This window comes from Balaenoptera physalus (assembly GCF_965194825.1).
Source record: "Balaenoptera physalus genome assembly, chromosome: 15".
In the NCBI taxonomy this organism is placed as follows: domain Eukaryota; kingdom Metazoa; phylum Chordata; class Mammalia; order Artiodactyla; family Balaenopteridae; genus Balaenoptera; species Balaenoptera physalus.
The window spans coordinates 69,063,930-69,080,969 of record NC_138894.1 but is presented as its reverse complement, the minus strand read 5'-3'; the positions used below and the strand labels follow the sequence as shown (position 1 = coordinate 69,080,969).

The following is a 17,040-nucleotide window of genomic DNA, read 5'->3' as shown; positions in this document are numbered from 1 at the left end:
AATAAAATACCTAGGAATATACCTACCTAAGGAGACAAAAGACCTGTACGCAGAAAACTATAAGACACTGACGATAGAAATTAAAGATGATACAAACAGATGGGGAGATGTACCATGTTCTTGGATTGGAATCATCAACATTGTGAAAATGACTATACTACCCAAAGCAATCTACAGATTCAATGCAATCCCTATCAAACTACCACTGGCATTTTTCACAGAACTAGAACAAAAAAGTTCACAATTTGTATGGAAACACAAAAGACCCCGAATAGCCAAAGCAATCTTGAAAAAGGAAAAAGGAGATGGAGAAATCAGGCTCTCTGACTTCAGACTATACTACAAAGCTACAGTAATCAATACACTGGCAATCAATATGGTACTGGCACAAAAACAGAAATACAGATCAATGGAACAGGATAGAAAGCCCAGAGATAAACTCACGCACATATGGTCACCTGATCTTTGATAAAAGAGGCAAGAATATACAATGGAGAAAAGACAGCATCTTCAATAAGTGGGGCAGGGAAAACTGGACAGCTTCATGTAAAAGAATGTAATTAGAACACTTCCTAACACCATACACAAAAATCAACTCAAAATGGATTAACGATCTAAATGTAAGGCCAGACACTATAAAACTCTTAGAGGAAAACATAGGCAGAACACTCTATGACATAAATCACAGCAAGATCCTTTTTGACCCACCTCCTAGAGAAATGGAAATAAAAACAAAAATAAACAAGTGGGACCTAATGAACTTAAAAGTTTTACACAGCAACAGAAAACATAAACAAGATGAAAAGACAACCCTCAGAATGGGAGAATATTTTTGCAAATGAAGCAACTGACAAAGGATTAATCTCCAAAATTTACAAGCAGTTCATACTGCTCAATATCAAAAAACCAAACAACCCAATCCAAAAAGGGGCAGAAGACCTAAATAGACATTTCTCCAAAGAAGATATACAGATTGCCAACAAACACATGAAAGGATGCTCAACATCACTAATCATTAGAGAAATGCAAATCAAAACTACGATGAGGTATCACCTCACACCAGTCAGAATGGCCATCATCAAAAAATCTACAAACAATAAATGCTGGAGAGGGTGTGGAGAAAAGGGAACCCTCTTGCACTGTTGGTGGGAATGTAAATTGATACATCCACTATGGAGAACAGTACGGAAGTTCCTTTAAAAACTAAAAATAGAACTACCATACGACCCAGCAATCCCACTGCTGGGCATATACCCTGAGAAAACCATAATTCAAAAAGAGACATGTACCAAAATGTTCATTGCAGCTCTATTTACAATAGCCAGGACATGGAAGCAACCTAAGTGTCCATCAACAGATGAATGGATAAAGAAGACGTGGCATTTATATACAATGGAATATTACTCAGCCATAAAAAGAAACGAAATTGAACTATTTGTAGTGAGGTGGTTGGACCTAGAGTCTGTCATACAAAGTGAAGTAAGTCAGAAAGAGAAAAACAAATACTGTATGCTAACACACATATATAGAATCTAAAAAAAAGAAAAAATGGTTCTGAAGAACCTAGAGGCAGGACAGGAATAAAGATGCAGATGTAGAGAATGGACTTGAGGACATGGGGAGGGGGAAGGGTAAGCTGGGATGAAGTGAGAGAGTGGCATGGACATATATACACTACCAAATGTAAAATAGATAGCTAGTGGGAAGCAGCCACTTAGCACAGGGAGATCAGCTCGGTGCTTTGTGACCACCCAGAGGGATGGGATAGGGAGGGTGGGAGGGAGACGCAAGAGGGAGGAGATATGGGGTATATGTATAGCTGATTCACTTTGTTATAAAGCAGAAACTAATGCACCATTGTAAAGCAATTATACTCCAGTAAAGATGTTTTTAAAAAAAGGAAAATAACGCACCATTGTAAAGCAATTATACTCCAGTAAAGATGTTTTTAAAAAAAGGAAAATAACACACCATTGTAAAGCAATTATACTCCAATAAAGATGTTAAAAACAAAAAAAAAAGTCATGTACCATAATATTCATTGCAGCACTATTTACAATCGTCAGGACATGGAAGCAAGCTAGGTGTCCATCGACAGATGAATGGATAAAGAAAATGTGGCACATATATACAACGGAATATTACTCAGCCATAAAAAGAAACAAAATTGAGTTATTTGTAGTGAGGTGGATGGACCTAGAGACTGTCATACAGAGTGAAGTAAGCCAGAAAGAGAAAAACAAATACCATAAGCTAACACATATATATAGAATCTAAAAAAAAAAAAAAAGGTTCTGAAGAACGTAGGGGCAGGACAGGAATAAATACTTAGAGAATGGACTTGAGGACATGGGGAGGGTGAGGGGGAAGCTGGAGTGAAGTGAGAGTAGCATCGACATATATACACTACCGAATGTAAAATAGTTAGCTTGTGGGAAGCAGCAGCATAGCACAGGGAGATCAGCTCATTGTTTTGCGACCACCTAGAGGGGTGGGATAGGGAGGCTCAAGAGGGAGGGGATATGGGGATGTATGTATGCATGTGGCTGATTCACTTTGTTGTGCAACAGAGGCTAGTGCAGTATTGTGAAGCAGTTATACTCCAATAAAGATCTATTAAAAAATAAATAAGTTAATAAAAGAAAGGACTATTCTACGGTATGTGGATAGTATATTAGTATGTAGCCTCACCATGGAGGTCTCAGATGAGAACATCATTGAAGTTCTTAATTTCCTTTGGGCCCAGGGTTACAGTGTCTCCCAGAAAAAGGCACAAATCTCAAAGCAACAAGTTAAATACCTGGGTTAATTATAAACTCTGGAAGAAGACAGCTGTCTCTAGATGGAACACAAGCTGTATTAGGCCTCAGTGTTTCAAAGACAAAGCAAAATCTCTGTACATTTTTAGGCATGGCAGGGTTTTGCAGACTCTGGATCCTAGGATTTGGGCTAATGGGTAAGCCCCTGTATGAAACCACTAAAAGCCCAGATACAGAACCATTACTTTGGACTGGGGAACAGGAAAAGGCTTTTAATAGTATCAAACAGGCCCTCACTAATGCTCCTGCTCTGGGTCTCCCCAGTTTTAAAAAGCCATTCATTTTGTACATGGCTGAAAAGCAGGGGACAGCTCTGGGGATCCTAATACAGAAGGTAGGTTATTTTTCCAAACAACTAGATTCTGTGGCCTGAGGTTGTCCTGGCTGCCTTCGGGCAGTAGCTGCCACCACTTTATTAATGGAAGAAGCTAACAAGCTTACCTTTGGACAGTCACTGGAAGTCCGGATGCCCCAGCCCACATCAAGTTACAAGGGATTCTAGAGATCAAAGGCCACCACTGGCTAACTGGAGGCCGCATTACAAAGCACCACACTTTACTTCTTGACTTCCTAGAGGTAACCCTCAAAACTTGCCACACCCAGAGAAGGGAACCCTCTTACACTATTGGTGGGAATGTAAATTAGTGCAGCCACTATGGAAAACAGTATGGAGGTTCCTCACAAAACTTGAGTTGCCATAGGATCCAGCCATCCCACTCCTGGGCATATACCCAGACAAAACTATAATTCAAAAAGATACATGCACTCTTGTGTTCACAGCAGCACTAATTACATTAGCCAAGACATGGAAGCAACCTAAATGTCCATGAATGCATAAAGAAGATGTGGTACATATATACAATGGAATATTACTCAGCCATAAAAAAAGAACAAAATAATACCATTTGCAGCAGCATGGATGGACCTAGAGATACTAAGCAAAGTAAGTCAGAAAGAGAAAGACAAATACCATATGATGTCACTTATATGTGGAATCTAAAATACAACACAAATGAAGATATCTGTGAAAGACAACAGACTCACAGACATAGAGAACAGACTTGTGTTTGCGTCGGGGAGGGAAAGATTGGGAGTTTGGGATTAGCAGATGCAAACTATTATGTATAGGATGGATAAACAACAAGGTCCTACTGTATAGCACAGAGAACTATTCAATATCCTGTGATAAACCTAATGAAAAAGAATATATATGTATAACTGACTCACTTCACTGTATAACAGAAATTAAACACAACATTGCGAATCAACTACATTTCAATAAAATTTTTTAAAGATTGCCACAAAAAAAAAAATAGAAAACGAATGAAGGGGAAAGGGGTTCAAAATGTTTCCTAATCTACATTATGATTTGCGGGATGCAGTTTTCTTTTATGTCTAACTTCAAAAGGATCGGGAATTCAGTGCCATGGAGTAAAATTTAGAAACTGAAAATAGATAAGTAGCTGTCTTTGTTACCATCTTTCATTAAAAGTGGTTCTGGGGACTTCCCTGGTGGCGCATTGGGTAAGAATCCGCCTGCCAATGCAGGGGACACGGGTATCGAGCCCTGGTCCAGGAAGATTCCACATGCCGCAGAGCAACTAAGCCCATGCGGCACAACTACTGAGCCTGTGCTCTGGAGCCTGTGTGCCACAACTACTGAAGCCTGTGTGCCTAGAGCCTGGGCTCTGCAACAAGAGAAGCCACCGCAATGAGAAGCCCGCACATCGCAATGAAGATTAGCCCCCGCTCCCCGCAACTAGAGAAAGCCCGCGCACAGCAACGAAGACCCAAATGTAGCCATTAATTAATTAATTAATTAATTAATTAATTAATTAATTAATTTTTAAAAAGTGGTTCTGAATTAAGACATAATTAAATTTGGCATGAATAATTTGAAGGTAAATTGTTTTAATCTTACACAAAAATTCTTGCCAAAAGCAAAAAAATTATATAAATTCACATGAGGCCAGAAAGAGTCCTCATTTTTTTAACTACAAGTAAATGGTGAAGACTATAAATGCAAAAAATGGGAAGCAATATTAGGAAAGAAATAAATATCATAATATTAAAAGTAAAATTTAGTATAAGCATTTTGAGATTTTTTAATCAACTATACTTAGAGTTAACAAAAGAAATGAGATGTTAATCGGTTCTTTTTCTTTTATTTTTTCTGTAAGAACGTATGATATGAGATTTATTTAGATCTGAGATCAATAGTAGATGCAACCCAGAAAGAGTGACCTAAGTGAGAAATCAAATTGAGGTGGAAAAAAAAATCTTAAACCTGTAATCATCAGAAACTAGAAATTCTAATGACAATAATTTATTGTGAATCATTTACGGCATCTTCCCTCTCTTACTCACATCAGTAGCAGAACTTCCACTTTCAGTGGGGCACATTGCCTCCAGAATGGTCTTAATTTTCCAGCTCCTCTGCAGCCTGTGGTCAAGCTCTCTGCAATGTGATGTAAATCAAAGCCTTATACTACCCAACTAGATCCCTCTTTAAGACCATTCTTCACAAAGAGAAATGAGCAGCCTTTCATCCTCCTTCGGTTCCCTCTGCTGCCGCCTTCATTGGATGTAATGAAGGCCTGGACCTTCAAAAACCATCTCAGTTCACAGTACACAGAGACTAGCAGCCAGTGCTAAGACTGGTGAAGCAGGAAAAATCTTAGAACCTGATGACACCGCGGGTCTACTCTCCCAGCTTTGGATGGCCACCCCTAGATGTCCACTGTACATCTTCTATCCTGGTTAAGCTATAATTATTTCTGGTGTTGGACATTAACAGTCGAAGCCAAGTCATAACTGATATATCAAGTAAATGTATGTTACATCGTTCTTGCTTTGTCAGGAACTGTTGTAACATTCTCCATCGCATGGGTTTCTTTACCTCATCTCCCAAATTGAAGAATTAATCCATAATTACCAACACCCACTAGATGTTCTATCCTGTGCTCTACTTTTATGGATTGGCATGAAGAAAAAACAAGATGAGAAGGAACTGCCAAATAAAAATGACATAGCTGGGTAAGATGGTGAGGAGGAGGAGAGCTGGCAAGTGGAAGGTTTGCTCTTCCTTGTCTAACATTCAACAGTTTTAAAATATATCTTTAGCAGACTTGAAAGGCAGAAGACAGATCTCTTAAAGCTTTGGGTTTGAAGTCAGAAAACATTATTAGTCCTGGCCCTGTGAACCTGAGGTCTTTCTATAGCCACTCTGGGCTCTTTCCATAGATCGCTATATACTAGTCTCTACTAGGTGGGACAGCTTTGGATAAAATAAAATAATCTTCATAGAAATGTCCATTTTAATCATTTTTGTGGCCTTGAGCTTCTGGAAATAAGGTTAGAATTGCTTTCCCTACTGAATCTTTTCCCAAACACTACTCTTTGTCTAGAATATATTTTCTAACCATCCCTTCATCCTTACTTTAACATTTCCTGAAGTTTTACCTCATGGATACAATTCTTAGGACCAGTATCCCATTGGCTTCCAAACTAGGTATTCCATGCTGATGCATTTGATTATGGAAAATTCTGTTTATCTCCGATGCATCTTTCATGCTTCCTTAATGGTCAATTTCCAAAGAGAAATAAACCTGGCGTTTACTTTCAACTGGCTGCTAGCGCAGTTAATTCAACTCATGTTCATTAATCACCAACTATGTGCATATTGCTGCGAGCATTAAAAAGATACTTTCTGAGGATGGCGGTGAGGTTAGTGGAGATAGTAATAATAAAATCATTCAGCATACAACGTGACTAAGGGCCAATCAATAATTAATAATGTATCCTCGATTAATAATGAAGAATCCCTCATGGGCTCATAAAAATGCAATCATGAACTCCATGCTTTTTACCTCATATCCAAAGCTCACTTGAAGAAGGAGCTATTTATGAAGGAATTTTTGATAGTCTTTCCATTTTTCCTAGCATTTCAGGTTTTACCCTCAAATCAAGCTAATCCCTCAGAAAGGTGCACAGTTGTCCTGAGGTATATTGGCCCTTGAGATGGGTCTTGTATAGAATTGTGCCTGGCATTTACTGAGGAATGATACTAATTACACACAGTTTTATGTAGTGTTGAGAATTTCTTCCACTGCCCTTAATGGAAGTTCCATGTGAGCAATTTAGTTTAGATTTTAATCTAGTGAAGTATTTGTTTCTCACCAAAACTGATGATTTTTTTTCTTACACCTTAAAACTATGTTCCAGACCAACTTTTGTTTTCACATTGGTTGCCAAGGTGAGCCCAATTTCTTGTTCATCTCTAGCAACTATGAAGACTCAGATAATGTGAACACTTGTGGTTTCCTCATTCCTCTCATCTCCCAATCCCAGACTTAACTTTCTTCTGACTCCAATGCATATTTGCTCTGGTCTTATCATTTTTCTCTATTTATGTATCACTGTTTTGATATATGAGTTAACATAAGCAACTTAAAATGAGCTCTAGAAGAAGACAAAGAATAGATAATTAAATTAATAAATTAAATTAATAAATAAGGGTCCAAATTATATATAATTCAGGCAAAGTGTGGACGTCTGAAGTATTCTCAGGACCCTGAGTCTAAAGGCCATTTCATTCTACACCATACCTGCTTATCCAGATACAACAGTCCTGAAGGCATATGGTCTTCCCAAGCCACAGTAAATCAGATCCTGTACAAAAAACACTTTGTAGAATCTCCCTGACTCCATGGAGTTAGAAACATTGTCTGGAAAGAAAATCTTTCTTCTCCCAAGGAAACTGGAAGAATCCCATAGAGTTCTTGGAGGTCATTGACCTCTGGCTTCACCATGTCATTGCAGCAAGAAAACAAGCACACATTTGTTCCTGAGTCTATTCCAGGAAGATTGTCATATACAATGTAGGTACCAGATTATAAAGTCACCTGCTTAGTTTTCAGTTTGTTAAGACAATTGAAAAGTTGACAACTGAATTCAGGTCAGTTAATAGCTGACTAAGGCCAACTTTTCCATACAACTGTGTACTCAATCAGGTAATAATTAATTAAACATTAGATAAGCAACTACTATCTGTAAGGCACAGTGCTAGCTGCTATAGGGACATAAATATGAACTGGTCAATGTTGAAGGTCTTGAAAGCATTGAAAAGTCCAATGGTTGAGAAGCTTGCAATAAAGTGAGAAAGGCTAAATTAATAGTCAAAAGTCCACACATGCACACCAATGATCACAGCAGCACTATTTACAATTGCCAGCACATGGAAGCAACCCAAATATCCATCGACAGAGGAATGGATAAAGAAGATGTGGGGGGCTTCCCTGGTGGCGCAATGGTTGAGAATCTGCCTGCCAATGCAGGGGACACGGGTTCGAGCCCTGGTCTGGGAAGATCCCACATGCCGCGGAGCAACTAGGCCCGTGAGCCACAATTACTGAGCCTGCGCGTCTGGAGCCTGTGCTCCCCAACGAGACCGCGATAGTGAGAGGCCCGCGCACCGCGATGAAGAGTGGCCCCCACTTGCCGCCAACTAGAGAAAGCCCTGGCACAGAAACGAAGACCCAACACAGCCATAAATAAATAAATAAATAAATAAAATAATAATAATGAAAGCTTATAAAAAAAAAAAGAAGATGTGGTACATACATACAATGGAATATTACTCAGCCATAAAAAGGAACAAAATTGGGTCATTTGTAGAGATGTGGATGGACATAGAGAGTGTCATACAGAGTGAAGTAAGTCAGAAAGAGAAAAGCAAATATCGTATAATAACGCAAGTGTGTGGAATCTAGAAAAATGGTATAGATGATCTTAGTTGCAAAGCAGAAATAGAGACGCAGACGTAGAGAACAAATGTATGGATACCAAGGGGGAAAGGGGTGGGGAGGGAGGAACTGGAAGACTGGGATTGACACATATACATTATTGATACTGTGTATAAAATAGACGACTGATGGGAACATACTGCATTAGCACTCTGCCTACTGCACTGTGGTAACCTAAATGGGAGGGAAGTCCAAAAGGGAGGGGAGATCTGTATGTGTATGGCTGATTCATTTCGTTGTGCAGTGGAGGCCAACACGACATTGTAAAGCAACCATACTCCAATAAAAATTAATTTAAAAAATAAATAAAAATAAATTAATTAAATTAAATACTCAAAAGTCCATCAATATTATGCCAATAACCCATTCTCTAAATGCTATATAAGAAATACAAAGTGCTCCTATTGGGTGGAATTAAGAAAGGTTTCATGGAGGCCATGAATTTTGATACAATTTCTGTAATGTCTAGATCATATTGGCAAGTAAACTGAAGTATGACTGGTTAGGAAAAAAGAATGAGCAAATGGTAAAAAATATTCAGGAACAGTGCCAAAGGTAAACCATTTGGACTGCCTCAATAAAGATGGGATAAAAACAAAAGAAAACAAAAACAAAAACAAAACCACTTGGCCTGGCATACTGTAGAGTGTTGGGCAATAACACTAGGGAAGAACATTAGCATAGGCTGATAAATTTGTCTTTAATTCAGTGGAAAGGGAGTCATCCTTGAATACTTCCAAGAAGGGGAGTGATGGCATCAGAGATTCCTTGACAGGCATAATCTGGAACCAAAATGAGGGATGGATTAGGGCTGGGGAGGAAGAGGTAGTTGAAAAACAAATAACTTATCCTGTTTTCTATTAGTTTAACATCTCCTTACTGAACAGCAAGTGTTGAATCTACATTGATTATGTACACTGCAAATACAATCACACACAGAATTACTGGTAATAACTCTTGGAATAAGTTACTAGTGAAACTTAGCTTTAATGATATGCAACCATAATGGGTTTCTGAGATATAAAAATCTATGATCACATCATTATTTAACCATCTCAATGACTTCAGTTTAAAAGAAATCAAAGAGGATGTCCAGCAGTGTCTTTGGATTTCTTTACTCTAGCAATTGAAGCAGCAAGGGGTCTGGTTTTCTGAACATTATTGAATGGAAATGTTTATTTCTGCAAATTTTGCCTTTGCTTTCAAAATTATACATTTATTGGTTCCCCTCTAACTCACTAAGTGCTTTTGCTCCACGGCCCCCCATCTGAACAGCAGAAAAACCTTCAACAAGACTATTTCTGCCACAATTGGGACCAATCTGAAATCTAAACTTAATGAAAAAAAATAATTTATTTCCTGCTTATCAACTTCTTTTTCCTAGACACCAAAGAATAATTCTATTAAAAATGCAATTAGCTGTGATCATCATGCATATCCAATTCAGCAAGTGTTTACTTAAAACCTTCTTTGGGCACATTGTTTTTTTAAAAGCTTTGCTGTTCCAAATGAATTTGAATGTGTTTGCAAAGAGGTCACTTCTGGACACTGTTGCCCATTTGTAGCTTCATATTATATACACTTGCATGCCCTTATCCCAAATTCTACTGAAGCTAACCCTCTGACACCCTTTTCAGCTCAGGGTACCTCTATCACATGACATACAGGAAGGCAGATTTGCAATCTTTCAAATTCCTCCAGTTGGTAAGAATGGTGATCTTCTTCATTAGTGATGTTTTTTGAGAACTTTTGAAAAATCTCAAAGGCTAAAATAAAAACCCTATTCCTACCTCATACACACAAAAATTGATATGCTGACATTTTAAATTTGTGTTTTCTAAAGAAATAATACATTATTATAAGTCAAGTTAAAGTTCCCTTAATCTCCTACCCTCTGACCCAGTTTTCTCCCTCCTTCTCAGAAGCAATTCCTACCAGCACTTTGCTATTCAACCTTCCAATCCATTGTGATACTTGGATATATATACAACTATCCATAAATAATACACACTGTTATTTTTGTGTTGCTTTTCACATTTAAATAAATGGCATCATAAAATCATATAGTTCTGCAATATTTCCACCTAATATTATGTTTTTGAGATCTATCAACGTTTACTCTGATTGTGTTCATTTTTTACCACTGGATTGTGTTCCATTGTGTAAGCAAACCCCATTGTATTTATTCTGTTAGACTATTTCATTGTATTTTTTCATTTGGGTTGTTTCAAATATTTTACTTTCACAAACAATGCAGAATGAGAAGCAGTTTGCCCGGGTCTGCTTGTGCAGTTAGAAGAGTTACCTCTTTGGGCTTTAAATTTAGAAATGAAATGTGTGTGCACTGTTAGTTTTTTGGGAAACTGCCAAATTGCTCTCCAAAGTGGCTGTATCATTTATACCTCACTGGTTATTTCAGTCTTTTTCATTTTTGCTAGTCTGTTGGGTGAAAATTGCGACTAATTGTTGTTTCCATCTGCATCCCCAAGATTACGAGCAAGGAAGGCTGAGTGAAATTCTCCCGGCTGTGACACATGGGGGAGCTGGCCTCAGCTACAAAGAAGTGACAGCACTGTCGGCAGCCCTGTCTTGGCAGGGACTTTTGCTGTGGTAGTGCTGCAAACCACCTCTCACAAGGCTCAAAGAGGGGTCAGAGTAAAATCATCAACTCCCCACAAAAGGCCTGCACAATACACCATGCTTCGCAAGCCTTCCAGTACTGCATAATAACACACAGCAAAATACTCCTTGCCTCTTATGTGACATGGTAAAGAGCAGCCTAAACGTGATAGAATGTTTATCTAAGAGTCACATTTTTAAAAATAGAAATTTTCTGTTCAAAGCAGTAAGGCCATATCATGCCCCACTGAATGGGTATAGTCTATAATTAGGGGTCTTATAATTTTCTTTTGAGTTCCTCTCCTCTTACCCTTTTTTCTATCCACCTGAAAGCATCCTGAATCCTCCTCCATCCTTAGCCTAGCAATTCATGGTGAAGTAATAAAGCACAAACTGGAAATCAGAAGATGTCAACTCTGGGTCCAGCACTGCTGGTAAACTAACTAACACAACACTTTGGGCACATCATTTTTCTGCTGAGTCTTATCTTTCTTATAGGATGATAAATGATGCCAAAGGCCATAATCTAGGATTTGAAGCCTCTCATGTTCTAGCTTTCCCTTCCTTAGTCTCTAGTGAAGCTTAGGATTTGGCTCTGTCTGACCTCCACCCCATCTCTCTATCTGTATCTCTGTGTCTCTGGGTCTCTGTCTCTGTCTCTCTGTCTCTCTCTCTCTCACACACACACACACACACACACACACTACCACTCTAGAGACTGAGAAATCACTTGTTCCGAGTTGCCTGTTTCATTTTATTAGCACATCTCATGGGAGGGGGATGACCCACCAGAGGCAGCAGAGCCAGAACTCCATCCTACTCAGCCAGTGCCCTTTCCCACCCCAAACCTGCCTTCTCCTGTCTTTACAGCCAGGCTCCCTGTTCCTTCCTTGGTGTCAGTCTACCCACCTAATTGCTGAGTCCCTTCTAAAGGGTGAACTAGAGAAAAACCCCTCCATTCCCTCGTCACTCACAATACTTGGTGCTCCATCTGTCATTCATTCCACAAGGAACCAGGCTAGGGGATTTCTACCAGAGGAATTTCACTTGCTATTGGGCTTCCATATTCCTCTTAGGTGGCAATAAAACCATATCCAGGGGTCTCTCTGACACAGTGAGTCATGTAGAGCACAAAATTCACCCAGGCATTACACAGACAGTCCCTGAGTATATGTCTGTGAAGCTAGGGCATGGATAGTGTGGCAGACAGACTGGTTCCATGATCCTGGATTCTCGGTGTTCATGCCCTCATATAATCCCCTCCCTCTGAGTGTGGACAAGCAGGTACCTGTGACTTTATTCTAACCAATGGAATATGGCAAAGGTGATGTGATGTCACTCCCAGGATTATATTATGTTGCACAAGACTCTACTTTGCTAGCCAACTTGCTCTAGGGTTTTGCTTTCCTTGCTGGCTATGAAGAAGCAAGCTGCTGTAAGTCCTACAGCCACAAGAAAATTAATTATGCCAACAACCAGAATGAGCATGGAAGCAAGCCCTTCCTCAGTCAAGCTTCCACATGAGAATGCAGCCCTGGTCGACACCTTGATCAAAGCCTTGCAGAGGACTCAACTAAGCCGTGTTCAGACTCCTGACCTAAAAAAGCTGTGAGATAATAGATGTGTGTTGTTTTATATATACTGCTTTATATATGGTTATTTGGTACACAGCATGTAAAACTAACCCAGGCAGGTTCACTTCATATGTGGTATTTTATACATTCAGTATGGGAGAAATAATTTGAATCCTAGGCACAGAAAACGTCTACACGAAGCCTATTCTTTCAGCTCCATGACAATAGTTCAGGTCATGGCCTCTCTCCTCTACTGAGAGGAGATCAGAACCCTGGACACCTGAGCCTGCAGGGTATGAAACCAGACTAGCCAATGACAGACAAACTTCAGGGCTTTCCTGCCATTTTCAGCATCTGGACTTCACAGCAGAGGTAAGTGGGGAAAAAAGTCACAGTAGAGTATTTAGAGGGGCAAAGGACCAAAGCATGGTTCTACCCTTCAAGCTACAGAGACTCCAACCACTAGTCCCCAGCTACTCTTCCTGATTCTGATGCAACCCAATCAAGTTAGGCTACGGCAGGTGAGTCCTTTCTGTAACTAGAATAGACAGAATTTTCATTATGGGCTACACAAGACCTGCATAATCCAGTCCCTGATCATTTTGTTCCATATTTCTACACTCCTGTCACAACCTTCTTTTAGTGCTGGAATTCACCGTGCTTCCTCTTGCCATGGGGCATTTGTACATGCTGGCCCCTGACATATTATTTCCTCCAATTTTCACACAGTTAATTCCTTCTTCAGATCTCAGCTTAGGTGACATTGCCCCAGAGAAGCCTGTCCTTACCTTTGTAACTAGACCTAATGCCTGATGGCAGGCCCCCAGGGTATGATAGCTCTCAGCTACTCAACACTTGTCATAGCCTTAACTGTCCACTGGCCTCTGTGACTATTAGTTCAATGCAAGCCTCCTTCACTAGCCTCTTTCTGAGCCACAAGGGTAGGAACCAGAGCAGGTTTTGACTTTTTGTTAACTTGCCATTAACTTGCCAGCACTGAGCCTTGAACATAGTATGGTTCAATAAACATTCATTCAATAAAGAACTGAATAAAACATATTTGAGGGAAAAAATAAAATAATTGAGGGAAAAAATGAGCCCTGACCTGAGAGTCAGGAGATCTGGTTGTGAACCAGCTTTCCACTCAATTTCAGTGTGACGCGGAGGGGGCAGTTCCAACGCCTAGTTTACCTGATGCCTTGTGAGTCTTTACATCTCTGATTCACTGACAATATCATCAGCACTACTAGCTGCTTGTTACTGATGTTGTCACCACTGTACTTTGCTTCACTTTGCCTCCTCAAGGAAGCAATAATGGGAAGACATTTGAAATCCTGCTTCATTTCCTCAGAGCTCCACAAATTCTCAACAAAAAATTATCAAAAGGACTACAGGCTGCATGTAAACCAGAGAGTCCATTGGGGCCTAAAGTTAAAAGGTCATATTGTGTGGAATGGTCCTCATAGTCATCTGGGAACAATAACTAAAACATATAAATTACAAAACCGGGATGGCCGGCTGCTGTATCCATGGAAACAGATGTTGGCTTGGCCAAAGTGCTTTATAATGATTATGATTAATCATCCTTGAAATCACTGTTATTTATTGGTGTATAACTGATGGAACCACATTGGAAGGGCTATATCGTACAGTTTTACAAATTTCCAGTTGTCAGAGCTAGCGCCCTGGCCATAAAATAGCAAAAATGTTCTTTAAAATGTGCTCATTAAATATCAGAACAGGAAAATATAAAAGCCATAGCTTGGAATAATAGTCAATAAAAACATTGTGCCAACACAAGTCACTAATTTCAGAATAAATTTTCTTCCATGCTTCATATAAACTTAATGCTAAAAAAAACACTTAAATAAGCGAGAACATTTCTTTTGTACGTTTCTCCTTAACCTTGTTCACAACTCTGCTTTATCTGTGTTTAAATCAGAACCATGCATCTGGAAGAAGTTATGGTTCATTTACTGTTGCCCCATCCTTTAGCCAATCTTCCTTGTTACTAGTATTTTTCCACCTTATATTTTGTGTTTGGATAGACCGAAGTTTGTACCTCTACCATTTAAGTGTGATTTATTTTAATTCGATCACATGTATGACTGAAGGATGATCAGAATTTGGAAAGAATCTTCACTCAAACATGTTTTGGATGGAGCTAGGGGGCACTTTATGGATACAGGGGGCATCTGGTTCTTTTAGAGCCATCTTAGCTTCCTCATATCCTCCCATCACTCCCCATCCCCAGTCTGATCAATAAGCCCAACTGGCATCTACCTAACAAAGCATGCACAACCTTACTCTCCCTCATATGAGACAGAGGAATACCAAGGGATGTGACAACAGACCCAGAGGCCACCATGGGCTTGGGTGTACTCCTAATGCATGTTTTCCCAGAACAGGTCCAACTCCTCAGATACATATGGCATTGTTTTCAGTGGAAACAGAAACAGAGGGCTGAGAGAGAGGCCAGAGCCTCAGGTGCTGTTGATGTAAGTCTTTCCTAAGCACATCCACAAAGCTACTACCATATCATTCTTGATCTAGTGCCACAAATAAACAGCAACCCCTGGGCCCTGGGCTATGCTCTCTGAGCAGCTCTGGGATTGTTCTGCACAATGCTCTGATTGTCTGTGGGGCAGGGCAGCTGAGGAGCGCTGGAGTGGGTGCTGAGGGTTTGCTCCTGCAGCCGTGCTAGGATATGTTCCAAGCACCAGGTGTGTTAGCCACTGCCGATGTGCAGAGAGGCCCTGAGATGTGTGTACAGGCATAGTCACAGCAAACCTCCTGTCCTACTCTACTCAGTAGACCTAGAAAATGACCCAGAATGAATGCTTTGTGCCCCTGGGAAGGACAAGGCAAATATGGTAAATTGGAAACTGATGGACAGACAAAGCAAAAATGTTTTAAAGGAAGCAAGATTTGGAACTATTCTCCAGTAATTCTGACTGGAGAGTCTTTATATAATACATCACAGAAGGGCAAACATGAAGATCGTACACTAAGTATTTAAATAGGCACATAAGCAGGGCTGCCCCAGGGGCTTGTGGGACTTCCGCATCTTCACTTCAGAGAACCGAGAGCTACCTCAAAATGTTCCAACCCTATGCACATTCCAGAACTGAGAATTACCATTCTCTATTTTTAAACTGCCTCTGAAAGAAGACTCCATGGCCTTATTTCAAAGCATATTCCAGAAATTTATTATAAAATGTAATAAAGAGAAGAGATTATTTGTTATAATCTATCCCAGTGGTCTTCACCTGGGGACTATTCTGATGCCTGGGACACTTGTGGCAATGTCTGGAGACATGTTTTATGGTCACACCTGGTAAGAAAGGCAGGTGTTACTGGTGTCTAGTAGGTGGGGGCCAGGGATGCTGCTGAACACCCTACAATGCACAGGACACTGCCACACAACAAAAAATTATCCGGCCCAAAATGTCAATAGTGCCAAGGTCAAAACACCCTTATCTAGACAAATAGCCAGCGTGACTAAATTATTTCTTTCTGAAACAGCTGAGCAAGGGGAAAAGATTTGTCATTTGAATAGTTGGACTAATCATTAAAGGCATCTCTGTATACAATGCCTTGGTTTCAGACCACTGCATTAATTTCATTGAAAAGGATAATATTGATAATTATTCAAGTAAAATTAACAATTTCAAACTGCCTACCATGCAGGCAGACCCTGCCTTTACAAGGGTTACTATCTGAGAGGTGAGGAGTGGCAGGCCTGTAAAACACTATAGAGGTGTTACAGAGAAGGAAGTAATCCATTACACTTGGGTGTCAGAGAAAATTTAATATAGGAAGATGACTTTGAACTCTCAAGCTAATTGTGCTTTACTTTCTAGCACAACAACTTGGCCATAGTTTGGAACTCTTGATTTAAATAATACCAAGCACTCTTCTAAATACTTAACATTCATTATTTCATCATATTTTCCAAACAAGCCTATGAAGTAGGAGCTACTATTCTCATCTTAATTCTAGTGGGGACTTGCCTATCTCCAGAGTGAGTATGCATAACTGCCGTGCCATGTAGTCTCCGTGGGGATGGGGCTGAGTGTTTGGACCAGAGGTATCACCTCCCAATCACTGTCCCCTCACCTCCACAGGGAGGGGCTCACGATCTTTAAGGTCCTCACAGCACCGGTGTTCAATATTCTATCACCAACAGGACAATTATTTCACAGAACAAACATCTTGGGGTCG

The 17,040-nt window shown here is 39.8% G+C and overlaps 1 long non-coding RNA gene across 1 annotated transcript in view; it reads right to left on the bottom strand.

The window, feature by feature from the left end:
- Window positions 1–6,638, bottom strand: part of LOC309644272 — a 118,718-nt gene extending 112,080 nt beyond the window's left edge. The window contains exon 1 of the long non-coding RNA XR_014254336.1: window positions 1,433–6,638. This is a non-coding gene — a long non-coding RNA (uncharacterized lncRNA). The remainder of the gene's footprint in view (window positions 1–1,432) is intronic.
- Between the last annotated feature and the right edge of the window lie 10,402 nt (window positions 6,639–17,040).